The following is a 2,328-nucleotide window of genomic DNA, read 5'->3' on the forward strand; positions in this document are numbered from 1 at the left end:
AATAGGTATGAAACCAGAAATGCAAAACAAGAAAATGATGAATTATCGGACATTTATTCCTCAAATCCACTTTTGAATGTTAGTAATGAGCAGATAATTGAACAACCACATGCAAACACGTCTGTTCGACTAGCAGAAGATGTTCTAGAATCTAAAGTAGAAGAGGTAAACAAAATGGAAAAAAATCAGGTCAAATACCCATTAATCAAAGTGATACGAACACAAGGCATGTAATTAATATGGAAGACGAATCATATGACATAAACTGCCTGTTAACGATGTCTCTGGCACACAATCCAGGTTATAATCAAAATTCATCGCATAAGGATTATGTTCATGGTAGTACAACATGATCATTATCAGATAGGAACAATATCCGAGAAGACACAGATACTGAAGGAAAAGCAAAAGGTAGAAACAGCTATACCGCAAACGAGACATCTAACCGAACAGAAAATAACGGTATCAGATATTCGTATATTATTTATATCAGTATCTGTTAGTAATATTTCTTGTATTTGTCTGCATTTCTGCATATTATTGCTGTGGATGATAGCCAACATAAACGCTAATTAATAAGCCCGAAACTCTCTAAAAACGATAATATATCTTGAACACAGAAATAAAACACTAACTGTAATTCTAATATGGCTTCGACCGCAGGATCCTTAGGTAAGTTTAGAAATACAGAGGAAGAATAAGCTTGTCTCCGGATCAAAGAAGCGGATCAATCCCAAATACTTCGAATTGACGCTCCAACAGCTCATAAAGGGGTGAGCAAGACGAGACCGGAAACCTAGAAGATCGATCAAGTGGATGGAAATGACAATAGTCTAGATAAAACTTTGTTGAGTTGTATCTTATTGAGACTATCTCCACAAAAACCATCCACTGTGCAGAGGGTGACCCTCATTGACACTGGTGTGGACACTTCAACAATTACGAGAAGCGTTACTCCCAAAAACATACAATATGAACAATATATTGGGAATATAGCATCTATTGCCGGCACACCGATTAAATATCGGGAAGAGTCAAAAATTTATACGGATATAAAATCAGAATATTTGGGTTAATCAAAGCACTCGTCAATTTTCTCAAGGGTAAAAACGCTAAAAATAAAGCAAAGATCACTCACAATAACTCATCAAGGGGAAACCTTGAAAAAAAAACAATGCATGAAAAATTACCTGAACAAGCACAACTCTATTTCCAAAAGGATGCCATCGTGACTACGGATGCATAAGAAACCGGCATAGGCGCCATCCTCTAACAAGCAAACAACCAAGGACAAGAAGGAATGCTTTACCTTCAGCAAAAGCTTCGACAAACATCAGATCAATTAATCTGCTACCGATAAAAAGCTTCTTGCTGTACTAAAAGGAATAGAGCACTATAAGCATTACCTCATGAGAAACACATTTAAACTGAGAACTGATCATAGGGTCCTCACCACTTACATGCACGCGGTAATTCATCAATTAGGCTACTCGGAGGGTCCTTAAATTGCAGGAATTCGCATTTACTACAGAATACGCAAAAGACATATACAATGCAGTTGATGTCTCCATTAGAATGAACATAGTCCAAGAAACAGGAAACTTGAATAGAATATCAGACAAAGAAAAGACAAAAACACTCACCGAATATCATATCTGGACATGGCACAAGTAACACGCTGCAATTCCTAATAACACAGCGTTACCACTGGAAAAACACGAATCGTGGCATCGAAAAATTCAGCGGAGCTTGCCCAACATGCCAAAAGAATGACAGAGAAAACAAAATACAGAGAATAAAACTATAAATAACGCAAAATTGGCTATATGAGATCGACCTCATAAACCGACTCGCAGATAAAGTGAAAAATAAATTCATAACTTTGGCGAGTGATCACCGCACCAAATGGGTCAAATCAAAAATAATACTCGATAAAAATGTACAAACTATCAAGGACAATCCAAGAAGTTATCATCACTAAACAAGCATTCAAAGAGGTATTGACTGATTATGTATTTGAATTCAAGGATGAGGCCATCCAAAGGTTCACAGGGCAATATGGAACAACACATGCATTTGTGTTTCCATACCATTATCAAATAACAGCTATTGAAAAAATAATACGCGCACTCATGAGTAAGCTTAGAAAACTATCAGAATTCGGAAATATAATTGGACAAACTTTGTAAGACCAGCTACTAAAGCGATCAACATATCATTTGGTAGAGATATTGGCACATCTCCATTTATGTTGAAAACAAGCTCGGAATGTGAGATCGATAAGATTCCAAACAAACCAAGGGTGTAGATAAGAATAAATTATAAAGG

Source organism: Vavraia culicis (genome assembly GCF_000192795.1).
Source record: "Vavraia culicis subsp. floridensis unplaced genomic scaffold supercont1.35, whole genome shotgun sequence".
Lineage (NCBI taxonomy): Eukaryota > Fungi > Microsporidia > Pleistophoridae > Vavraia > Vavraia culicis.